The sequence below is a fragment of the Rhinatrema bivittatum genome, chromosome 7 (assembly GCF_901001135.1).
Source record: "Rhinatrema bivittatum chromosome 7, aRhiBiv1.1, whole genome shotgun sequence".
NCBI classification, from domain to species: Eukaryota; Metazoa; Chordata; class Amphibia; order Gymnophiona; family Rhinatrematidae; genus Rhinatrema; species Rhinatrema bivittatum.
The window spans coordinates 84,786,520-84,800,682 of NC_042621.1; the positions used below are offsets into that span (position 1 = coordinate 84,786,520).

The window sequence follows — 14,163 nt, forward strand, 5'->3', positions numbered from 1 at the left end:
GTGTTCTTTAGGTGGGATATAAAATGGAGTAAGAACACTTTCTCATAAGGAGCCATATTCCAAGAAGACGTTTACCTATTATGAAGGTCCAAAGTGGAGTAATTTAATTTGAAATAGGTAATCTAGGAGAATGGAAAATTCGATGACATAAGCATTAAACTGGAGGAATTTGATGGATTAGGAATTCCCAAAATTCATGCAAAGAATTGAGCAGAGTATGAGACAAGATTGTAACAGATATTAAGTCATAGTTGAAAGGGACATATGGTAATCTAAGTGGAACAGTGCAACATTTAATCTTCTTTCTAAGTAGGACTCCATTTTAAAGCTTGAGAATTCATGGGACACCAGAGCCACCAAAACAAAATAGGTATCTACTCCTCCTTTTCTTTACCCTTCCCATTCTCCCACTCCTCCCATTCACTTTGCTCTCCCCTCTAAGAAAAATAGCAGTCAGCAAGGCTTGCCTGTCAGTGCAGTTCATAGGCTCAGGCCTTCTGCACAGATTTTAGGACTAATAAACAGTGTAGGAGGAGGGACCAGAGCCTGTGAGCATCTAAACATCAGGCCCTGTACTGACTACTGGTTGGAGAGGAAGTAAAGATCATTGTGAAAGAACAGCTCTGTTTTTTTTGTGACCCTGTTAGCTGATTTTGTGATCTTATCTGGGATCATGCTTTAATAGCTTTGGGAACCACTGGATGAGGAGGTTAAGATGAAGAAATATTAATGAAAATTGAATAAACAGTTGGCCCAACCCAGCCTGCCCAGTAGAGCAAGAAATAAAGGAAAGAGGGGATTGTGATTTTTCAGAATAAAATTTAAAGATTGTGCTCATTTTGACACAGTTGGTAGATTTGGTAAGGTAGAAAGAAAAATTTGAGAACCAACAAAATAGTAGGGTACAGATACCTTTTATCATTCTAAGAAATATTTTATGATGAGATTTTGGGATTTCGCAATCTCATCCTCTAGTAATGTACTGTATGTGGAGCTGAAGTTGCCTGCTTAGAGGAGTAGAGCACTTCACTTACATATTTGTTGATAATTTGAACAAAGACTGTAGGAAGGTGTTAAATTGGCTTTATTGAAAATGTGTTCAGGTTATAGTGTGCAATGCTTGGCATTAAAACAGATGTTCAAACTTTAGTTTGAATAGTTTATAGCTGAAATGCATTTTAATAATCAGACAATGGGGCATAAAATTTGTTGGTTTTGGTCCATGTCTAGAGCACAAAATATTTTTTGTGTTCTAGTTTCTATTATTTTTCCTTTTCTAAAATGGGGTTGAATTGAAAAATTTGCAGACTTGTCCATAAACTAGTATGCTCACCTTCTTTATTTTATATAATTGAGAACTTTAATTATTTTCCATTTTGCTGCATTTGTCTTGTTCTATTATCAAATGACTGGATTCTGAATATAATTTATGGCTGCAGATAGTGAATTTTTGTCCATTCAGACAATGTATTTATTTAGGATTTATAGGCCACCTATTCACAGCTCTAGGCAGCTTACATTGTATACATTCATAACAGTAGTCTGCAGAAAAAATCGGCAATGAGTTCCACAGTATGGGGATCTGAAATGAAAAAGTCTCTCGTACAACTTGGCTAAGTGAACCTGCCAAACTCAATGGTACGTTCAAAAAGCCCCTTTTGAGATAGACCGAGCTCCTGAGCAGGTTTATAAAATATGAAGCATTTGATTAATCCAAGGTAAAGAATTCATGTTTAACATGTTATGGATTAACAGCACTATTTTAAACTGGGTTCTTTCTATAGCTGGTAATCTGTGTGCTCTATATCTGAAATCAGAAATTAGCCTAGCAGCTGAGTTCTGAAGGACCTTTAAAGCCTGAATTGCATTCTTAGGAAGCCCAATCAATGAAGCATTGCAGTAATCTAAGGTTGGGAGTAACAAGGGTTGCACACAGACCAAACATCGTAATCTTTTAAAGGAGGTCGTAAAAGGCGTAATTTGTAATGGCCTGATTTTAAGATGAGTGGATATGTTCAGGTTGGAATCCAGCGTCAGCTCAACATGTTCAAAAATAGGCATGGTTATGTTTTGAATTGAAATTAAGTCTGTACTACCGGTATCTCTGACATCTGAAGCATCATCACCTATGTTTTTTCAAGTTTAATGCTAGCATGTTGGACATCAGCCAGAGCTTTACCACAGAGAGGAAGATGGAAGTCATTTCAAAAGTTTTGAACCAGATAGATGAGTGAGATAAAAAAAAAAATTGGATATCATTATCATAGAGATGGTATACTGAACAGATCCTGGAAAGGAGCTTACACAGAGGAGCCATGTAGATATTAAATAAAGGGGCATATAATGCCAAGCTCTGCAGGACTCCAGTGTCTAACACCTCCAAAGAGGAGTGTTCTGAAAACTGGCGCACCCTCTGGAACCTGTCAGAGAGGTAAGAAAAAAAACAATCAAGGACCATACCATCACCACATTCTCTTAAATGATGTAACAATTGCATGATTGGTATTGAACACTGAAACACATTAGCAACATTAGCACAAAACTGTCCAGTATTGAAACCACACCTGATTACATCAATTCATGACTACAAGAAGATTTCAGTATTCAAGCACTTTCTGAATCCAAACTAGAATAGATCTAAAATGATTCTCAAACAGAAAATAATCCAGTTGGTGCAAAACAGCTGAGTCAGTTTTTGAGAGAAAGTTCATGTCATTTGTGCTAACCTTTTTCAGCAGAGGACAAACAGTTACATTTAGAGAAAAATACATTTTTCCTTCAGATAGAGATTGACACTCAGTAATCGGTGCAATATCTCTGAACTCGGAGGTATGACATGGATTTAATGGACATGAAGCAGGGTTCATAGCACCAATGGTCTGTAAAATTTCAGTGAAGCCATAGATTGAAAAGTGGTCCACTTTGCATGTTCTAATCAGAGGAATGAAGGGTTATACTTGAAGATGGAAGAGAGGTACAGATATCTGAAATTTGTTTCTCTGAAGTGAGTCATAAATTGCTCACATAGGAAGAATGGAGAGCCATTATTTTGAAACGAGGCACCTATTTTAGGTAGAGTCACTAAATTCTTAATTTGAAATTGTTCCCTAGAGGTATTGTTTGCTGGCTTCAGTTGTAGAAAAAAAAGCCTTTTTTTGTGTTACAGGCCTTGCCACAGACAAAGGATTAAATTAGCACAAGCTTTGAAACTTGTGAGCAGTAGCACCAGTTGTCAAGGTTTCAACTCTATTGTCCACGCGTCTTTTGAATACATTCATAATTCAATCATCTTTTAAAAATACATAAAATAAATTCTAAAGTGGAGAGTTTAGCAAAACATTTATTTACCTCAAGCCTGGATCACAAATGGCTGTTCAACATGCAGGCTGGAACTCTTAAGGAATTGCCTTGGGAAATGTAAATATCAATAGGTGAACAGTTTGGGTGTGATTTTGTGGGGAAAGGCTGGGACAAAAGCACATTTGTTTTATTGTAGCTGAGATATAGTTTTATGGAATGGAACTAAAATAAAAAAATACAGCAAGACTCATACATTGTGGCAAGATCAGTGGCAATGTACGATTGTTGCTTTTTAAATTTTGTTTTGTGATATTAGTTCCATTCCATGGGACTGCATCTCAGCTACTTAAAATGTGATTTTCTTCTAGCTCCACCTCTCACACAGGCTTAAATACCAATGATGCTTCCTCCCTCGACACCTTGGCCCTCTGAGTGAGGATCTGCACCATCGATGCACTGAATCTCTGTGCTACTGATGCACTGAATCTCTGTGCTACTGATGCAACTTTTCATCAAATTACTAGTCCCTATGAAACACTCTACTCTTGTTTCAAGGTCGATTATCCTCATCAAAGTTGCTGGAGCAAGGCCTGTATCTGGACACTCTAGATCTCATCTGTTCCGTGGTGCCTATAATTTCTAACCAGCCCTTGGGACAAATTGTGCAACGTTCAGAGGGTTTAAAATAGGTCTCAGTCTTGGTCTCCCATGCCGAACGCAACAAGTAGGGTGAGAGCGGGCGGCGCAAAGAGGCAGTGCAGCAAGGTCGTCGGTCCGGCGTGAAGAGGCGTTTATATGAAATACATTAAACGAGGAATTTTCCAAACATCTGCAAAGAATATAGCATATATATGTGCATAAGTAGCTTATATTTATTACATATTTTATAAAAGTTGCAATTATGTGCCTATATTCCCTTTCACGGGTACTTATGCATGTGTAAAAGGTTTATTCTAGGGTGGAGCTAACAGTTGTGTGCATAAGTTACTATTTTAAAAGACATAGGTATACATTTTCCAATGTGTGTATATTTACATCTACCAATTCTCTTGCGTCAGTGATATTTAATGTGTTAATTGTGTAGTACTGACAGGATGGGAAATCTAGGTAAACTGGAGAGAGTTCAGGCTGAAGAATCAGGAGGGTCTAGATGACCTGGAGAAGGACTGGGGGAACTGGTTGACTAATTGGTAAACTGGTACTTGCCAGGTTCTTATGGCCTAGATTGGCCACTGTATGGCATGTTCTTATGTTCTTAAGGATGTTCCACCCCCAGCAACTGGCCAGAGAGCATGACAGAATCTGTGTAAAAAAAAAAAATATTCTTTTGCCTCTCTGGCGGCTAATAAAGGAGGGCATACTTCAACCTCTTCTCTCCAGAATATTGAATTTGCTCCTTTTACTTCTAACCCAAGGTTGGGTACTCCATCAGTACCCCCACTCCTTGCAGCAGATATTCTGAGGATGTTCATCATGAATATTCCCCTTTGAGGCAACCAAGGACCCTTTTTTTGTTGCCTACATCATCATCAGTGTCTTGTCTCTCTCCCCCCCCCCCCCCCCCCCCGTATTAGAGGAAAGATCGATGAGAATCCCCTCTTAACTCCCCCTTCCTGAGTCTTTGGAACCATTGTCTCCACCTAAGAACCTTATCTATTCCAGGTTTCTTAATAAGCTAGATAGAATACTAGGGGTTAATGTCCATAATCCATAACATCAGGAGGTGAGGGGAAGTGACTGAGATGTGTGACCACGCCCCCCCCCCCCACGTCACTGAGAGCTCTGGCAGTTGAAAAGCACCTCACCACCTTCGTGCAACCCTTTGTGCTTCATTTAAAATTCTTTCATTTATTTTTTCTGTTAATTAACTTTTTTTCCAAGTTCTTACCTTATGGCTTGTTAACAATTTTTTAATAAATGTTCATTGTATTTGACTATGGAAATATATTTCCTGCTTTTTCTGTTTTATGTAAACCGGTATGATTTGCATTTGATGTAAGAATGTCGGTATATAAAAAAAAATTAAAAAATAAAAAAATAATCACAAGAAAGTCTTCAGCCTTCTCCATATTCTAGACACTCCAACAGAACTGACAGCCATTTTGATCCTGAAAGGATTACAAACAAAAACATGGGAGAATCTGATTTCCTATGTCCCAATAACCAGGAAACTAGACCTATAGATTCAAGAATATTCCTGGTTTTGGGGTAGTACAAACTGCCTCACGAATCCCATTGTGGTGGAGTTGGCATTAAAGCAAGCAAGGAAAACAATATTCTCCAACCTACCACCAGGGGTAAATCCTAGGTAGCTGGACAATGTTTGGAAAATATGTTCCAGGGTACCATGCTTATTGCTCACATGTCTGTACACCACTTTTCACATGGTGCAATACTTATGCTTGTATTAAAAAAAACTGAAGATGTTCCTGGTGCCTGTTGATGGCACCTCTGCAGCTGTACATGGAGCAGAAGAATGTATATGCCATCTTATTTGGTCAGTGTTTGAAGCGTTTGAAACAATGGCCCGTTCCTCAAAATCCTTGATTGGAGCATGTCATATGGCTTGATTAAGAGCGAGTTGTTTGCCTGATGATGTCAGTGATAAGATAGCAGATGTATCCTGCCTGGGAGATTACCTCTGGAGGCAAACTCTGTGAAAGAGTTGCTCAGATCAAGTTGCAAAATGTAGCAATCCAGTGCCTCTTGACTGGCTCTGATCAACGGATGACTTCGAGGTGACCCGACTTCACTTTTGAGTGGTCATACTTTGAGGCGCACCTTCAGGCAATTCCAGCAGCACCATGCTGCTCTGCTCCTTCTGCATTTCTAGTGAAAGGCACCAAATAGTAACAGCAAGTTCAGCCAAAACTTGGACCAAGTATTTGACCAATCTCTGGTTCCAGCACTTAACATCTCCGGGGGGGGGGGGGAGGAATTCATATTTGTCTGGAGGAGTGATGCAAAATTACCAAGGGTTGCTGAGTACTTAAGATTGTGGTTATCACTTGCGTTTCTCCGACTTCCATGTGTCCCCATTGCTCAACCTTTAATCCAGACTCATCTCATTTGAAGGTGGAGTTGTTCCTCACACAACAGGCGCAGGTGATAGAATATGTCCCACCTGATAAACATGGCCAGGGGTTCTACTCCTGCTATTTTCTCATACCCAAAACAGTTTTAACAAAAGTCTTTTATGGGAGAAAATATTTTATTCGATATTCCGTTTTTTTTTTTAAATCAGGTATGGTCACAAAGCAGAGTGCAATACATTTAAATTAGGTTACAACAGTATTAGATCAACAAATATTGGTTGATCATCAATATATTTAAAGAGATTCATAGTTTGGTTAATTTGTTTTTGTAGAAATAGGAATACTTGTGTAGTAACTAGGTTGTTGGACAAGAAGTCTGTACTGAGAATGCCTTGCATATTTATCTTTTTTTTTTTTTCCCAAGAGGACCTCGTCTGACCTTCGGTACCTGACCCCTGCTTTACTGACCACTCCTCGGACTGACCTCTGGATCTTGACCTTTGCCTTCCTGACCTTGTCTCCAGATTCTGGCTCTGTGTGCTCTGCATATGAAGGATGCCTATGCCTGCATACCCATCCATTCATCCCTCCCACTTGCACTATCTATGCTTTGTGGTGGAAGTCTCATTACCAGTATTGGCTGCTCCGCTTTGGCTTCTCAGCACCATCAAGGGTCTTTACCAAATGCGTAGTTATGGTAGTAGTGCTGGTTTTGGTGACTTCTGAGGAAGGAGTGTTGACCACTTTGCAGAAAATTTGCCTCCTACAATCCCTAGGATTCCTGGTGAACTCTGTAAAATCAACCCTCATTCTGTCTCAGAATATCAAAATTGGGGCATGGATAGACATAAGAACATAAGAGATATGCTGTATTGGGTTAGACCAAAGGTCTTTCAAGTCCAGTATCCTGTCTCCAAATACCTGGCAAGTATCCAAACATTAAAATAGATCACATGCTACTAAGGCCAGCAACAAGCAGTGGCTATTCCCTATTGATTAATAGCAGTTTATGGACTTCTCCTCCAGGAATTTATCCAAACCTTTTTTAAACCCAGCTACACTAGTTGTAACCACATCCTCTGACAACGAATTCCAGAGCTTAATTGTGCGTTAAATGAAAAATTTTCTCCAGTTTGTTTTAAATATGCTACTTGCTAACTTCATGGAGTGCCCCCTGGTCTTTGTATTATCTGACAGAGTAAATAACCATTTCACATTTACCTGTTCAAGTCCTTTCATGATTTTGCAGACCTCTAACATATCCTCCCTCATTCGTCTCTTCTCCAAGCTGAACAGCCCTAAGCTCTTTAGCCTGCCTTTATAGGGGAGCTGTTACGTGCCTTCTATATTGGTTGCTCTGTTTTGTACTTTCTCTTTTACAACTATTTATTTATTTATTTATTTGAAGAGTTTTATATACCGTTATTCGGAAAGCCATCATAACTGTTTACAAAGTGAACAGAATTTTTTAACAAGGAGGTTTTGAGATATCGTAACATATTGTAATTACAGTAATAAACATAACCAAATAAGTCTCTGAAGAAATAAGGTTGAATGTGGAGGGAGGTAAGTTAGGTTGAGAATTAAGGTTATGAGTTCATTTGAGAGTTGGAAGGCGTAGATGATTGGGGGTCCATGAAGAATTTACGAAACAGTAAAGTTTTTAGGTCTTTTTTGAAGGTTTTTATACTGTGTTGAGATCTTAGGTCTTCAGGTAGAGTGCTCCAAAGATTAGGGGAGGTGATGGAGAAGGCTCTCTCTCTTGTTGTTGTTAGATGAGCATCCTTGATAGTGGGGATTAATAAGTAGTTTGAGTTGTTGGATCGTAGGTTTTTGAGATGAAGCGATCAGAATTGCACACAGCATTCAAGGTGCGGTCTAACCATGAAGCACTACAGAAACATTGACATCCTCTGTTTTATTTGCCATTTCTTTCCTAATAATTCCTAACATTGTTTGCTTTTTTGACCGCCGCAGCACCGTGAGCTGATGATTTCAATATATCAACTGATGCCCAGGTCTTTCTTCTGGGTGCTAATGCTCAATATGGAAACTATCATCATGTAACTACAGCATGGGTTATTTTTCCCAATATGCATCACCTTGTACTTGTTCACATTTATATTTCATCTGCAATATGGATGCCCAATATTACTCTTCAGTTTGTCTGATCTACTACATATTCCAGTTTAACCGTGATATCTCTAACTTTATTAAAATTTATGAATTGTTTAACATAAATCTGAATAATCAACCTTGAAAACAGTCTCTGGAAGAATATTTCCCCAAAATCCTCCTCAGTAAACACTGAAGCAAAGGATTTGTTTAGTCTTTATGCGATGGCCTTATCTTCCCTAAGTACCCCTTTAACCCCTTGATCATGTTAACGGCCAACTGATTCCCTCGCAGTTATCATATGGGCAGAATCTCTAACATATGACGGTATATTTGGTATGTGAGGGCACAAAAAATTGTCTACAAATATTGATATTGGTTCTAGGAGGGAACCATTGGCAGATAAGCAGGATTTATATATACACCATTTTTTACGATGCTTCCTATTTTTCAAACCGAGTAAATGCTATCTATATTATGATATTTCCCTTTTCATAGTGTGGTTTCAAGCAATAAGTATATTTCTCATACATAGTCCATATGTATGAAAAAAGTCAACATTCAGTACCTTGTAAACTTAAAAAATAGTGTGCTTGTGGAAGAGCCAACAAATGTGGCTGATAAGGTACTTGACATTTTATGTTTAGAAGTATTTAAGCATTTTATATGTATGTACGTTATGTTTTATACTTTACTATTTATGTATTTAATTCACAAGTTTATTTTTGTTCAATTTGATTTTACACATTTTTGTATATGTGTTTATAATTTTGTTATAAGTGTATTTTAGTTTAACAATTTGTTTTACACATATTTATGTATGTGTGTTTTATACTTGTTTACAATAGTCCCTGAGGCAGCTCCTAGAAGAGCGAAACTCAGCCAGAGTTGGGCAAGATTCAATAAAAGTCCTTTTTACCGATTCTTCTCTTCGTGTTTATTGCTGCTAGCCATCTTGGATCGGCTTCCGCTTTATTTCTTGGGACCATTCCTAATTTCTCACAGGAAAAGCAGGATGGTAGTCCTCACATATGGGTGACATCAGGATGGAACCCAATCACCGCTACTGGGTAAACTGGATGCGTTGATAGATGCCCTTCCTCCGCTGGAACCAAGGGCACCTGTATGCCCTCTTCCTTCACCGATACCTTTGTCGTCAGATGGTGAAGAAACACAGATACTCATACCGTCTGGAGTCTTGCCACTGTCTCATCCATCGATGCCGCCGATGTCCAGGCCTGGGCCTTTGGGAATAATGCCATTTCTTCCCTCAGGAGATCCTCAGGGAGCTGGTGATCACCCGTATGATCCTTGGACTGATTCATCGTCCCAGGATACAGATGATCTGCCTTCACAGCCTCTCCCTCTGAAGAGAGAAGGCGTTCTCTTCCAGAGGATCTCTTTTATTAACTTCATTAAAGAAATGTCCGAGAATTCCTTTTCAGCTTCAGACTGAAGGGGATTCAAGGCACAAGATGCTGGAAGTTTTCCAGTTCCTTGATGCCCCTAAGGAAATCATGTCTATTCCTATTCGTGAAATCTTAATTTATCTTCTAAAGAGAAACTGGGAACACCCATGTTTGGTGCCGCCTGTTAACCGTAAGACAGATGCCACCTATCTTCTGCAGTCAGCTCCTGGATTTCAGAGATTACAACTAGATCATCACTCAGTGGTTGTGGAATCAACCCGGAAAAAGGCATGGCGTTCCAAACCTCATTCCTCCATACCTCCCGGGGAAGGAGCAAAAGTCCTTGGATGCTTTTTGGCAGACGAATCTACCATGGCTCAATGCTTATATCTCGCATTGCTTCTTACCAGTTATACATGACTCAGTATAACAGAAACTTTTTAAAGAAGATCCAGGATTTCTGAGTCTTTACCTGATCAGTTCCAGGATGACCTGAATGCTCTGGCTCAGAAAGGCCTGGAAGCGGGCAGGCATGAGGTCCATGCTGCGTACAACATATTTGACACTGCCTCTAGGGTGTCCGCAGCGGGGATTAGTGCACGAAGGTGGGCCTGGTGGAAATCTTCAGACCTCAGACCAGAGGTACAGGACAGGTTGGCTGACCTGCCCTGCACTGGTGATAATCTCTTTGGAGACAAGATCCAGGAGACTGTGGCACAGCTAAAAGACCACCATAAAACGCGTCAACTTTCTTCAGTGCCTGCTGATTTCTCATCTACCTCTAAGAGGATATTCAGGCGAGATTCTGAGGCCGGCTTATAAGCCAAGAAGGTATTATCCTCCGGCTTCCCGAGGTTGCCCTTCCAAGCCTTATCAAAAAGGTCAGTCCAGGCAATCCCGACCTCAGAAGACCCAACCTGCTTCTCAGCCAGGACCAGCATCAGGGTTTTGTGACTCTCCCGAAGAGCAAAGGCCAACCTCCTTTACCATCTGTACCTGTTGGAGGCCGACTGTGCCACTTTACCAACATTTGGCACACGGTCACCACCAGTGGGTACTTGCAGTGATCACCGGTTACCATATCAATTTCCTGACTGTACCAGCGGACTCTCCACCTCAACTGATGTGGGGATCGTCCGACCACTCTCTCCTTCTGGAACAGGAGGTTTCAACCCTCCACTCACGGGCAATAGAACCAGTGCCCCTCTCCCAACAGGCGCAGAGATTCTATTCCCGGTACTTTCTAATCCCAAAAAAGTCAGGTGGCTTTCGTCCAATTCTGGACCTTCGCGCCCTAAACAAGTATCTACAAAGAGAAATTCAAGATGGGAACCTTGGGTTCGCTACTTCCTTTTATAGAAAAAGGAGATTGGCTATGTTCTCTAGATCTCCAGGACGCATACACACACACCTCAATTATTCCATCTCATTGCAAATTCCCGTGATTCTTGGTCGGCCCTAGTCACTTTCTGATCGTGTCCTACCATTCGGCCTAGCGTCTGCTCCATGAGTATTCACCAAGTGCCTCGTAGTAGTCGCCGCCTTTCTCAGGAGTCAGGGTGTCCATGTCTACCCTTACTCGACGATTGGTTGATAAGGGCTCCGACTCAACAGGCCGCGTTGGCGTCCTTGTGTCTCACTCTTCGCACCCTGATCTCCCTAGGGTTTCTAATCAACTATCCCAAATCCAAGATAGTTCCATCTCAAACCCTATCCTTTATAGGGACTGACTTAAACACAGTACAGGCGAAAGCCTTCCTACCTCAGGATCGGGTTTTCACCCTAGTCTTTTTGGTGCATCAGTTACAGACTCGAGTATCCTCAACTGCTCGTAACTTTCTCATACTGCTGGGTCACATGGCGTCTGCGGTGCATGTAACTCCGATGGCCCACCTAGCCATGAGAGTTATGCAATGGACCTTAAAATCCCATTGGCTTCAGGCTTGTCTACCAATGTCCAGCATTGTTCACGTTACCACACAGCTCCGACTATCGCTGGCCTGGTGGATGCAACACTCCAATTTACTTCAAAGCCTTCCATTTCAGGCTATGGAACCTCAAATTACCTTGATGACAAACTCCTCCAACCTAGGCTGGGGTGCTCATGTCGATGACCTGCAGACTCGGGGAATCTGGTCTCCAGAGTAAGCCAAACACCAGATAAATTTCCTGGAGCTTCGGGCAATCAGATATGCCCTCAGAGCCTTTCAGGATTGCCTTTCAAACAAGACCATCCTGATTCAAACCGACAATCAGGTGGCGATGTGGTACATCAACAAGCAAGGGGGAACAGGCTCTACCTTCTGTGTCAGGAAACTGCACAGATATGGTGTGGGCCCTTTCCCACCAGATGTGCCTCACAGCCACCTACTTACTGGGCATGGACAATGATTTGGCGGATAAGTTGAGCCGCACGTTTCTTCCGCACAAGTGGTCTCTCAACCCCACAGTAGCGGACACAATATTCCAATGTTGGGGCTACCCTCACATAGACTTCTTTGCATCAGTCCACAATTGCAAAGTAGAAAACTTCTACTCTATAACTCACAGCCACCAGTCGCAACCGAGAGATGCTTTCGCCCTCTCGTGGGCCAGCGGTCTCCTCTATGCATACCCTCCACTTCCACTAATATCGAAGACTCTTGTGAAGTTACGGAAGGACAAAGGTGTCATGATTCTGAAAGCCCCTCACTGGCTGCGCCAGGTGTGGTTTCCAATCCTCCAGTACACCGCCACATTCCTCTGGGGAAGGATCCGCTTCTGATAACTCAGAACAACGGATGCCTCCGCCACCCCAACCTCCAGGCCCTATCTCTGACTGCCTGGATGTTGAAAGGTTAATACTTCAACCTCTTAACCTTTCAGAGTCGGTGCCTCGAGTCCTGGTAGCTTCACGATAGCCTTCCACGAGAAGGTCTTACTGCTTTAAATGGAAGAGGTTTACAGTATGGTGCACCTCTATGTCCTTAGCCCCCTTCACTTGTTCCACAGTGAAGATTCTGGACTATCTCTGGCACCTGTTGGAGGCAGGCCTCAAAATGTCCTCTATCAGGGTGCATATCAGCGCGGTATCCGCATTTCATAAAGGTATAGGGGATGTTCTATTTCCACACCCTCCGACTTAATATCATAGTGATATTAAGTGGAGGCCCCCCAAAAAATTAAAAATTAAAGAAAATAAACTTAAAAATCTGCCCACGGGTTGGAAGACACTCTATTTTGCCGGCGTCCATTTTCCGAACCCGTGGCTGTCAGCGGGTTCGAGAATAGCCGCCAGTAAAATTGTGTCTATTGTCAAACCTGCTGACAGCCGCTGCTTCTGTCAAAAAGGAGCTGTTCCTAGCGCCTCCTTTTACCGTGGGCCCTCTTTTGCATGCGGGCAGATACTGAATTGCGCGTTCAGGACACTGGCCTGTGCGCGCGTCGGGAGAGTGGGCGCTCGCCTGTTCTCCCTCGCTTCTTTCTGTATCTGCCTGCATGTTGGTTGGGATTGCATTTTTTTTTTTTTTTTTTGCAAGTGCTCCCTTGCAACCCTTGACTTGCGACTCCCCATGGGTTACAGCTAATTGAGCCCTGCTTGTGGACTGAGAAAACAGGTTTGCTTACTGTAAATGGTGTTCTCTGTAGACAGCAGGATGAATTAGCCATGTTAAATACCCAGCCTGCATCCCTGGAGTGTCAGTTGCCTAGCTAGAATTAGCTCTAAAATCAACTGCAGGGCTCACAAGAGAATGCATGTGAGAAACTCCAGCACATGCTCAGAAAAGCAAAAGCTCTTTATACTGAGGGAAGGGGTCCATTTGGTACTGTTGGAATTAGTCATGGCTAATTCAGCTTGCCGTCTATGGAGAACACATTGAATTATAAGAGAACCTGCTATACAGTTGTAGGTAGAAGACACAGAAGGAAGAGATTGGAAGGAATTTGATAGATGATAGTCTAGGTTAGAAAAGTGATTTAGTTGCTTTGGAAGGGGGTTGGGATTAAGGGCATCTGTTGTGAAATAAAAAATTCCATAGTAACAACAGCAGATAACAACCAAATGGACCATCCAGTTTGCCCATCAAGTTGCTTATGATAGTAACTGCTGCTCTATGCAGTTCACCCCCATGTGTTCTGTTCTATGCAGGTTACCCCCATGTGGAAATGTTATATTGAGCTAGATGCACATATTTTCAAAGTGAAGCATCTGTTTCACATAGCTGATGCTCTGATAGAATAGTGACTGTCAGATGGTTCTCCTTTTTTTTTTTTTTAATCTGTTGGGAAGACTATAAAGATTTTGCTGTTTATTACACTCAGGC

The 14,163-nt window shown here is 41.5% G+C and overlaps 1 protein-coding gene across 6 annotated transcripts in view; it reads left to right on the forward strand.

The window, feature by feature from the left end:
• The window catches only part of ANKRD11 (ankyrin repeat domain 11), an 899,251-nt gene that overhangs the window by 1,171 nt on the left and 883,917 nt on the right, over window positions 1–14,163 (forward strand). The gene's annotated exons all lie outside the window — the stretch shown is intronic.